The sequence below is a fragment of the Nomascus leucogenys genome, chromosome 3 (assembly GCF_006542625.1).
Source record: "Nomascus leucogenys isolate Asia chromosome 3, Asia_NLE_v1, whole genome shotgun sequence".
In the NCBI taxonomy this organism is placed as follows: domain Eukaryota; kingdom Metazoa; phylum Chordata; class Mammalia; order Primates; family Hylobatidae; genus Nomascus; species Nomascus leucogenys.
The window spans coordinates 481871-493154 of record NC_044383.1 but is presented as its reverse complement, the minus strand read 5'-3'; positions in this window follow the sequence as shown (position 1 = coordinate 493154).

Sequence of the window (11284 nt, the reverse complement as noted above, 5' to 3'; positions counted from 1 at the left end):
AGGGGTCCCTGAGGTGCAGAGCCAGGGGGCCGTAGGGTACAGAGCCAGGGGGCCCTGGGGTGCAGAGTCAGGGGGCCGTAGGGTACAGAGCCAGGAGGCCCTGGGGTGCAAAATCAGGGGGCCCTGGGGTGCAGAGTCGGGGGCTGTGGGGTGCAGAGTCAGGGGGCCCTGGGGTGCAGAGTCAGGGGGCCCTGGGGTGAAGAAGAGTCAGGGGGCCCTGGGGTGCAGAGTCGGGGGCTGTGGGATGCAGAGTCAGGGGGCCCTGGGGTGCAAAGTCAGGGGGCAGAGGTGAAGCCACGCCCTGGGATGTTTGACCTCCCTGTGCCGAGGAGGCCTCCCCGCAGCCCCAGGCTCCTCTCCACCAGCAGCTCGTCCTGCACTGGGGAATCTTTGAGAGCACAGCTCTTCTTCTTCTAGAGACAGGATCTCACCCTCTCGTCCAGGCTGAGTGCAGTGGGGCGATCACAGCTCACTGGAGCCTCAACCTTCTGGGCTCAAGAGATCCTCCTACCTCAGCCTCCGGAGTAGCTGCTAATAGAGGTAGACATGACCATGCCTGGCGAATCTTTCTATCTTTTATTATGTAAACATGGGGTCTTGCTATGTTGCCCAGGCTGGCCTAGAACTCCTGGACTCAAGGGATCCTCCCACCTCTGCCTCCCACAGCGCCAGGATCACAGGTGTGAGGCCCTGTGCCCGACCAGAAGTTCTTCTGACCTCATTTCTCTCTCTATCTCTGCCCGCTGGCCTTTGAGGCTCAGAGGAGCTGGCCCAGAGGCCCTCACCACTCACGGACTCGCTGGCGTTCCTCGTCACCCTGCCCTGGGCCTTTCTCACGACTTCTCTCCTCTCCACTTGGTTCCTATTTATCTTTCAAAGCCACCTCCTCCAGGAAACCTGCCTGCTTGCTCCGCCCTTCCTTTGCCTCGGGTGAGCGCCTGTCCCTGGTGACTTGAGCCACAGCTATTTCTGTGCCTGTCTCTCCTCAGGGGCCGCCCACCCGGCTCACATCCTCCGTGGGACCTTGCCCATCCGCACAGGCTGGTCACCTATTCGGAGGCCCAAGGAGCAATTTCAGAGATCAACTCCTCCATTCCTCTGCAATCTCATATCTGAGTGGAGACACCCCAGCCTCTCGGAGGGTGCAGCGGACCCAGGAAGGGGCACCTGCCAGGCAGATGCAAGGCCACGGGAACCACTCGCGGCTGAAATCCGGATGTGCTTCTCTGGGCAACGTCCATCACCGCCAGGCACAGATGGCGCACAGTGCGCCCTGCTGAGGGGGTCAGACGCCAACAGTCACCAGGCAGCCGGGGCCCAACCGCTGGAGGCCGCACCCGGGGCAGATGGACGTACAGGCCCGCCGAGGCCCTCATCACCGTCAGCTTTCCCAGAGCAAAGGTGCTGCTGGGATCTGTGGTAGCTTCCCCCAGGACCCAAGCCCCAAAGCCCGCGTGCAGAGGCCTTTCCGAGATTAACTCACACCAAGAAGCCTCCCAGCCAGGGAGGAGAGAGCGCAGGAGCTGGGGGCCTTCCAGCACAGAGCTGAACCCTGTCCCTCCTGCTCTCCCTCCTTCTCTCCCTCCCTCCCTTTCTCTCTCCCTCCCTCTTTCCCTTTCTCCCTCCCTCCCTTTCTCCCTTCTTCCCTCCCTCCCTCCCTTTCTCTCCCCCTCAGGCCTCCACACTGTGCCGTTGTTCCACCAGGGTCAGACTCAGTTGCCTGTGGCCCCCCAGCCTCACATACCCTGAGCCCTCAGTAGATGTCATGAACCAGTGACTTTAAAATGAGCCAACCGATTCTCACCCCAGGAGCCAGGCACAGCGGATTCCTTGGCCTGGCTACTGCTATTGCTCAGGGTCACTGGCTGGCTGTGGCTGAGAGTGTCCAGCCACACACTCCTTCCCCAGGATGTGGCCTCCCAGCTGGGGGGTATAAGGGGGCTCTGGATCACTGGCAGAGGGAGGGCAGCCCTGGGGGCCTCGGGAAGCCGTGGGGTGGAGCGCAGGGCAGGGCGACTCAGGCCTGGCCCCAGCCCTGGAGAAGGAGGGGCTCCACAGCTGCTTTCTGGGCAGCAGACGCCCCTGCCAGGCGTCACATGCCTCCGGGCACCTTGGGGTGGGAGGAGGGCCGAGGACGAGCCCTCAGGGGCGTGGGTCTTGAGAAGTGGCTATTTCCAGCGACAGGCTCTTCCTGGGCTTCCCGTCTCCACCAGAGTGGGTGCCTGCTGGTGGCAACACCATCTACGCAGGGACTCGGGTGAGGCTGGTGGCGCCGGGGGCCTGCAGATGAGGCCCTTCCAGGAGACTGGGGCAGCCGTGGGGAGAGTGTGGCCCAGACAGCACCGTGGGCCTGAGAACGTCCTCCTAGGCCATAGCCTAGAAGGGAGATGCCGGAGATTCCTGCTGAGGGAGGGGCAGAAGCCTGGACTCCAGAGGGCCGCCCACAGGTGGGACATCTGCCCGGGGAAGGGCCTGCGGGTCCTGGTGACCAAGGACACCCGGGAGCCTCTTCACTGGAGGAAGAGCAGGCTCAGGGCAGAGCCTGGCCACACAAAAGCAGCGTATCCCCCGGGAAGAAGGGTGCCCCGGGGAGCCTGAGGCTGTGACATCTGGAGCTGTCACAGATGCTGACGGACCACAGGAGGTGTGGTGGGTCCGGGCGGGGCCCTCAGGGTCTGTCCTGCCCAGGGGGCTGCCTGGTCCTGCCTGGTTTGCCCCGTCACTGAAGCGCCCAGTTTGGATGCCAAGTGCCGAGCTGGCACGGGTGACTCTACCTCGCTGAGAACTGAAGAACCGTAAGTGGCGCATTCACAGAATTCACACATCAAGCTTTTAATTTCATTTCCAATTTAATATCATCTATCTCAGTCTGTTTCTCCTGTAACGCAGTCTTTAAAGTTAAGTGGGCGCGACCCACTTAACTGTTCCCACCCCTTCCGGCGCGGCACCGGCACCGTCCTGGGCGCCCCTCAGGGCTCTTGGCACCTGGATTTATTGACCTGCTCAGACGGGAGTCCAGCAGCCGTGCAGATGGGAAGGCAGCTGCTCAGAAAACAGGGCGTCTTTATTTGTTCCCGACTTTCCTAGGCAACGAATAACCAGAGGCCGCGACTCGTTTGGGAAATTGCTTCTGGGAACAGCGTTATTTTTACCTCCGTCTTGCAATCCTCTCACCCACCCGGCACCCCACCGCCCAGCGCACGCAAGCCGAGTCCCGGAGCTGCCATGCTCGTCTGTGAGGAAACGCTGGAGCCGGGTCCCCAGGGCTGCTGGGGGTCCGCGAGCCCCCAGGGCCAGGCCGTGAGCTTGGTCGGTGGGCCCACGGCCAGAGGCTCCAGGCTGGTGAGGACCCCGGGCAGCAGGAGCCCCCATTGCCTTCTGGGATCGGGGCTGATGCTGCAACGCTGGCCCAGTGGCCCCAGGTGGCCTTACGGCCTCAAGGACAAATGGGTGCCAGAGCCCAGGTCTCCCTGGAGGTCCCAGTTACAGAAGAGTCACCAAGACCAATGGTGGGGCCTTTACCCACACCCCATGCAGGCATTTGTACACAGATCCCCCTGCTAGTCCTGATAAAAGGGCAACGTGTGTGCAAATGTGTGCACGGTGTGTGAGTAAAGTGGCAGAAAGGGTGTCACGAGGCGGTGATGCTACCGTCCCCACAGCCACCCTCATCTCGCTGCCGCCTCCCTGTCCTCACATAGATGATTTTGAAGCAAATCCCCAACATTTTATCGCTAAATATCCAGTATGCATTGCTAAAAGATAACGACTGTGATTTCTTCAAAAATTAGCAATAAAATTCCTCTGTTTGATCAAGTATTAAGCCTAGGTTCCCATTTTCTGGGTTTTCTTACACTTCGTACAGTTTATTTGTAAAATCAGGACCAGCACACGCCCCAGGTGTGGCTGGCTGATGTCCCGCCCTCCATCTGTGCCTGCCGGCCTCCACCAGCCGCCTTTGTCTCCCCAAATACTCTTTGCTGAAGAAACGCCGGCCGGCATCCTCCCGCTGAAGGTCCCCCTGTGGACTCAGGGGTGGTGCCCACAGTGTTGTTTATGGGGTCTTGTGGCCCCTTGTCTTTTTTTTTTTTTCCTTTTTTAAAAGACCAGGTCTCACTCTGTTGCCCTGGCTGGAGTGCAGTTGCGTGATCTCAGCTCACCGCAGCCTCAACCTCCTGGGCTCAGGTGATCCTCCCACTTCAGCCTCCTGAGTAGCTGGGATTACAGGCACGCACCACCACACTCAGCTAATTTTTGTATTTGTGGTGGAGATGGGGTTTCGCCATGTTGCCCAGGCTGGTCTCGAACTCCTGAGCTCTAAAGATCCTCTTACCTTGGCCTCCCAAAGTGCTGGGATTACAGCGTGAGCCGCCACACCCAGCCCCTGTGTCTCTTACAAGTTTGCGGCTGTCTCTGAGGTACTGACTGCTCAGAGGTGGTGGAGTCTCTCTTCCCATAATGGCTGTTGCCACGTCCACTGACCCAGCAGGGGTCATAAGGCCAATCCCCTCATCTCTTTTTCTTTCAGTGGTCCCTGTAGATGCCTGCACAGGCCCCCATGGTCCGCGGTCCCTGTAGACACCTGCATGATCCCCTGTGGTCCGCGGTCCCTGTAGACACCTGCATGATCCCCTGTGGTCCGCGGTCCCTGTAGACGCCTGCACGATCCCACATGGTCCATGGTCCCTGTAGACACCTGCATGATCCCCCGTGGTCCATGGTCCCTGTAGACACCTGCACAGGCCCCCGTGGTCCGTGGTCCCTGTAGACACCTGCACAGGCCCCCATGGTCCGCGGTCCCTGTAGATGCCTGCACGATCCCCCCTGGTCCATGGTCCCTGTAGATGCCTGCATGATCCCCTGTGGTCCGCAGTCCCTGCAGACGCCTGCACGATCCCACGTGGTCCATGGTCTCTGTAGACGCCTGCACGATCCCACATGGTCCATGGTCCCTGTAGACGCTGCATGATCCCACATGGTCCATGGTCCCTGTAGACGCCTGCACGATCCCACATGGTCCATGGTCCCTGTAGATGCCTGCACGATCCCACATGGTCCATGGTCCCTGTAGACGCCTGCATGATCCCCCGTGGTCCACGGTCCCTGTAGACACCTGCACGATCCCACATGGTCCATGGTCCCTGTAGACGCCTGCACGATCCCACATGGTCCATGGTCCCTGTAGACCCTGCATGATCCCCCATGGTCCATGGTCCCTGTAGACACCTGCACGATCCCACATGGTCCATGGTCCCTGTAGATGCCTGCACGATCCCACATGGTCCATGGTCCCTGTAGATGCCTGCACAATCCCACATGGTCCATGGTTCCTGTAGACACCTGCATGATCCCCCATGGTCCATGGTCCCTGTAGACACCTGCACGATCCCACATGGTCCGTGGTCCCTGTAGACGCCTGCACGATCTCCCCTGGTCCATGGTCCCTGTAGACACCTGCACGATCCTGCGTGGTCAGTGGCTCCAGAGTCCTCCTGAGATGATACCAGCAGCAGTGGCCCAGATTTCTGCTGCTGCCGGCCCCCGGCCCCAATGCACTCTTCCTGATCCAGCTGGGCATCACCATTGTGCCCAGGAGACCGGGCTCCTTGCAAGGGGCTGTGGGCTTTAGAGACCATGGAGTGTTTGCCCAGAGTGTTCACTGAGACTGGGCTGCTCATTGCCTCTGGCCTTGTTTAACTGGGCAAACTAGGAAACATGGCTGCCACCAGGGCTGGGGACCAACACTGCAGTGAGGAGTAGGGTGGGGACCACAGGTGCCGGCAGCCTGTGGGGACCTTGGCTTAGGGTGAAGATGGGAGTCGTTCTGAGGATGGTGACGCAGCCCTAGGACCCGGCCATGCACTCAGAAGCAGCCACCCCTCGGGACCCTCCCCTCCGACCTCTGCCACGAGCTCCCTGGGGGTGGAGCAGAGGGTCCTGCTCTTCACAGGGCCACCACAGAAGCCTCAGGCCCCAGCCCTGGCCTGTGGTCACAGCAGGGAACAGCCACAGGCCCCGAGCTCTGCAGTGCACAGCACCCTCTGCAGAGGCCAGCAGCTGACCTCTGTGACCTCCGTGCCGAGGCTTGGCCGACAGCACTATGTTCAGCCCTGCTGAGGCTTCCGTGTAAACTCCGCAGAGAACACAGCCCCTGCACCTCCCACACAGCACAGCCCAGTCAGGGAGCCCCAAGTCCACACAGGAACCAGCCGTTTTCTCCGGGTGAGCACCCTTGCCAGGCAGGTAGGAGAGGGCAGAGTGGCGGTTGCAGGGCCACCCCAGGCCACCAAGTCACATGGAGGGAGGAGCAGGCCCAGCCTGGAGCAGTCACAGTCCCTGTCCACCTGGCAGGCAAGCTGGGGTCACGTGGAATCACATGTGGGCGCCCTCGGTCAGGAAGACAGCACCCATGGGCCAGGCAGCGAGCGTGTTTCCCTGCAGCGTTGCCCTGAAAGGAGTGGACGCTCAGGTCTGGTCCAGGAAGCAGCTGAGGCTGGGGTGGCCCACGGGCGGCAGGGCTGGCAGGAGTCTGGGGCCTGGTCCTTGCGTCCTTCCTGCTGGCCACACACCCGCTACCTGGGTCCTGTGGCCCTCAGGGTGCCCTGGCCATGGCGTGACCAGCGTGGGGAGATACTGCTAAACCTACTGACTCTTTGAGGAGTGAAAACAGAGGACAGAGATTTGGGGGAGGAATTTTAAAGTCGACTTGAAAGGCCGGCTTAGTGGATCTGGCTGAGTCCAAATTGCATTTGGAGAAAATTGCTGCGTCAGGAATCTTTTTTTAACCTGCGGATGAGCAAGGCTTGTTTTATCCGTAGTTTAGGAGTGACAGGATTGCTCTGTGTGATGAGGTGAGTGTAATGCTGGCTCCTCATGCCCCAGTGGGGGGTCCCTGGCATCTGTGGGGCCACAGGCAGGGTCCTCTGGGGGTGGCCCACATGGGAAGACGCAGCCTTTTCTCCATCGAGGGCTGCGCCCGCCCCTCGCTCCCCCAGCATCACAGGTGGGAGGTCTGGGCCTGGCCTGGACACCACTCCTGATGTGTTGGGCAGCTTCGGACCCTTCTTCCCCCACCCCGGGCACCCTCAGGGCGTGGCGCAGGTGAGGGGCAGACAGGAGCAGACCACCCACAGCGTGGATCCTGCAGATGCAGGCACAGCGGGCCACAGGGTCCAGGAGGAGGACGCAGCAATGCTGGGTGTGTGGGCTATGGGTCGGTGGCAGGATCTGAGCAGGATCCACCACCTCCCAGGGACACGGGGACACCTCACGCCCTCTCAGCCCCATCCCTGCACCTCGCTCACCCCTCCAGGTCCTCATGCCCACAGCCCTTGCAGGGCATGTGAAACTGGGCACTGTGGACCAGCCTTCGCCTCCGGCTCTGCCTCCACCTCACGCCTCGTCCTCCGAGTCTCACGCCAGCTGCTCTGGCTGTGAAGATGGCTGAGCATATGGACGCACTGGTCAAATATTTGGAGTTTGTGAACTGTATTTTGAAATTAATGAGGATTTTAGCTTTCATAGACTTCCAAAATACATAAACATGCCAGCTTCTGGGGAGGATGTGGTCCACCTGTCAGCAGGGTGTTTGCTCCCGGGCTGCGCCTTTAGGAGCCGAGGGTGCCAGGCTCTGCGGCCGCGTGTGCTGGTGCCCGTGTCTCAGGCCCCACGGGTTCCCCTGCCTCCTGGGTGATGATGTGGTTCCCAAAGTCTCTGCATCTTCCAGGGAGGATGCCTGCGCTGCCGTGGCCACCTGCCCAGGCCAGAGGGAGCCGCCGTGCTCAACACCAGCCCCCAGGGCCCCTGACCCGGTCTCCCCGTCTCTGTAGCACCAGCCGCTACCCACAGATGCAGTTGGTTCAAGTGCTTATCACCCCCCAGAGCGATTCCTGAGGAAAGGGCCTCCTGGTGGTGGACCCCCACCCAGCCCAGTCCAGGAAGGTCCACTCACTGCTTGTAGGGAGCCTTGTTTGGGGAGAGGGGCCTGTGAGGCTCTGACGAATGCCCTCGAGGCCCCAGGCACGCACCGCAACCATCTGTCCATGACTCTGTGAGCCACTGGCTTCTCCCCTTTACACAACGCGGGGAGTGGTCCCCACGGAGGGCATGAGTCCCTGCCCCCACTTCAGGTATTAGCTTGTTCTAGGCTTCGGCTATTACCAACAGCTCAAAGCAGGAATCACTGGCTCAAAGATTATTATAAATTTTTAAATAAAAAGATTATTTTTAGGCTCAAAGATATTTGAAAGGTGAGAAAGCAATGTCTCAAGACGTAAAGAACTGAAGAACTGCCCCAGTGTTGCCAAAATTGCTAATCCTAGAAAAACCAGCGACTCGGGAATATTAATTTTCAAACAAATAATTATTTTAACAAAATTGCCAGGTGGAACGACTTGCTTCCGACCACATCTAATTTGGTAAAATTGCTTTGGCCCGGTTGCCAGAAGCATTGGCAGGAACCAGGCTGAGGCAGCTGGGCCAGCCACGGAGGGGAGGGCAGCCGACCCAGGGAGGGCCAGGCAGCACCAGGTGGCAGGTGTGGTCAGACGGAGTGGGTCCCATGGGGCTTGAGCTGGACAAAGGCTGGGCCAGTGGGTGGGCAGGACCTCAGGGACCAGGCCTACTCCGGGCAGCACCAGGGACAGCTCCCCAGCCGCTGCCGGCTCTGGTCCCTAGGGAAGAGCTGGCTGCACCGTGGGCCTGTTCAGAGTCCTCCAGGCCAGACGCCCCAGGGACGGCACCTGGGCTGACCCTTGAAGATGCTCCAGGGCTGTGGGTAAGGCAGGGAAGGCTTCATGAATGTCAGGACAGTGGGGCCCCGTGGGTGAGCAGGAGGCAGGCGAGAGTGTGGTCGAGAGGGAACACGTGCTTGGTCCCTCCTTGGTGGTACGGAGACAGGATTGTGGGGCCACCTGCTTCCTCCTCACTGCACCCACCCTCTTGCCTAAGCAGGACCCCAGGGGGCGCGGTGGGGGCTGGATCCCCGTCCTTCTTGTGATCACGGCCCAGGGATGGCTGGCCAGACGGGGATGGCGTCCCAGCAGGGACAGGGCCGAGAAAGGCCCCAGAGCCACCCCCACTCCTGGGAAGACCCCAACGATGGATTCGGCCCTGGAGGGACCACCAGGCTCCAAGAGGCGGCTCCTGACCCCCAGGATGGAGGCTTTTGTGAAAACCAGGTCGTGTGGCTGATTATTCAGGTCTGGAAACCGGAATAGTCCCAAAAATGTAAAACCATCTGGACATTTGGCTGTTTCTGTTTCAGCCTTTATCCCATGTTGAGATCAGGGTAGACCCGGGAGGCAGCTGGGCAGGCAGCGCCGCTCTGATGCAGGGAAGCTGGAGCCACAGACCTGGGTGTAAAAGCTCCGTGTTTACAAATCTTCCCGAGGACCCACATTAACTTCTGAATCCAGAAGGAATCATCTGTATGAAATCAGGGGGTCTCAAGGCGAAGATGGCGTCTGGTGGCCGTGGGCTTCGCCGTCCGACTTCATGGACGTTAAGGGGCAGGAGCGCATGCGTGTCGCTGATAAGGTCGGCAGTGCGGCTCCGTGGTTCCCTGTGATGAGCCCTCATTACAATTCCGGGCTGCATGTGACGGCTTCTGTGGCAGAGTTGATAAGAAGCGTCCTCGCCCCACGTCTGTGGCCGGGTGCCCAGGCCGCGTGTCAGCCCTGGGAGGGGTGGACAGAGACTCACATCAAACACTCGTGAGCCTGCCTGGAGCAGCCACAGTGCTTGGGGTGCACCGGTGGGGGGCCCTCCTTGGTCTGCTGAACCCCGACTCCTTGTAGAGCGCTCAGGCCTCACCAGGGCTGCCCTTGTGAGTCCAGGGCCATCGGGGGTGGAGGAGAACACCAGGAGGGCAGGCTGTGTGCTTTGGGCTCCCTGAGGTCGTCCTCCACCCACAGAAGCCATGTTCTCATTATCAGCACACCCTCTGGCAGGACCCCCGGAGCCAGAGCTTCCTCGGCAGCACCAGGAGCTACAACAGCGGGGGCCGTGCTCGGATGCAGCTCTACGCGAGGATTTTGTGCCGAGCACAGCCACTGGCTGGCAGGGACACTGTGGGTTCCCAACTTCTGCGGCCCGGTCACATCCGCTCCCTTCCCCCACTCAAGTGTCCAGAGGGAGGCCAGTGGAGCTCCTGGGCTGCAGAGGATTTATCCATCAATGCGCAGCTGAGGACGTCAGAAAGCCATGTCTGGGGTGGGGCCTGTGGGGCCGCGGGGAGAACGGGTGAGGGCATGTCACCCCCAGTGTGTGAGCAAAGCTGCAGCATAGCCGTGTGCACATCTGCCCCTCACAGCCCCCGGCCCCCGACACCTGCCTGGCTCCCTGGCCTGCAGGATGAGCAGAATCCCACACCCATCCAGGCCTCCCCACCTGATCCCAGACTGCCCCAGGTGCTCTCTGCCTGGGCCCTGGGTGGGCTCAGTGAGAGAGGAGGCCATGTGGCTCCTCCATGGCCACCGGCAGGAGCTGTGGGGGCCCCAGGCCACACCGGGGACCCCAGGACCTTGTAGGATCGGGGCTCTGCATAGGGCCTCCCTTCCTGTGAACACCCACTCAGAGCCTACTCCTGCCTTCTTTCAATACCCTCCACAAGCCTTCAGCAAAACCGAGGTTCGCAGCTTGGGGAGGGGAGGCCTTTATGCCTTGTCCAAGGAGAAGAAGGTATCTGAGGCCCAGTGGGTAGAGGCCTGCGAGACCCATGGCCTTGGCCTGAGGTGGGCATAGGATGCTAAGACAGACCACACCCCTTACACAGCCGGACCCCTGACCCGCAGAGTCCACCCCACAGTACAGGCCTATAGAACCCCGGGGCCATCCCCCTGCAAGCCTGGATGCGTGTGCCGGGGCCTTGCGCTGGACGCAGAGGCCTGGCCGAGGCACCCTGGACGCAGGCCCTGTTCGGTGAGGCCTTCCAACGTAAAACCCACCCAAGGGGCTCATTCTGCAGGGGGCCCACAAGCGCCAAAGGGCCTGTTCGCCACATGTGGTGGGGTCAGTGGGAGCCACGTGAGTTTCCCTGGGGCCTCCCGCCTCAGAGGAGGGAGACTGTGCTGGCCCTGTGTCCTCTCGGGGGCTCTGCTGAGCGCTTATTAAAGAGGCGGCAGCAGTGAGAAGATTTTAGGTTTGTTAATTTTATTATTTGGTTCTCAAACGAGGCTTCACCTCAGGGTAAGCACGAATCTGTTGGCTCGAATCTTGGCTAGGAATGGTCTGCACAAATCCAAACTGACGCTGTGGGGGGGAGACGGCTGGTTGCCGTGGCAAC